Here is a 302-nt window from a genome sequence, read left to right on the forward strand (position 1 = left end):
ATATCGCTCCAGTTTGGCTCCAGCCACTCCTCTCTGTTCACCTCCTCTCTGTTCACCTCCTCTCTGTTCACCTCCTCTCTGTTCACCTCCTCTCTGTTCACCTCGACTCTGTTCACCTCGACCCAACCCCACCTGTTCTCCTAGCTTTGCCCATATATCCCACAATTGCATCTTGTGCTTTTCCATTCCTTTCTCTTGTTTCGTCCCTGTTTAATCTTGTCGTGAATTACGCCTGTTTACTAGAAAGGATTTCATGATTTTATATGGAATGACATTCTGGTTCGTCATGCCTTAGCTACATA

Source organism: Blastomyces gilchristii, assembly GCF_000003855.2.
Source record: "Blastomyces gilchristii SLH14081 genomic scaffold supercont1.33, whole genome shotgun sequence".
NCBI lineage: Eukaryota > Fungi > Ascomycota > Eurotiomycetes > Onygenales > Ajellomycetaceae > Blastomyces > Blastomyces gilchristii.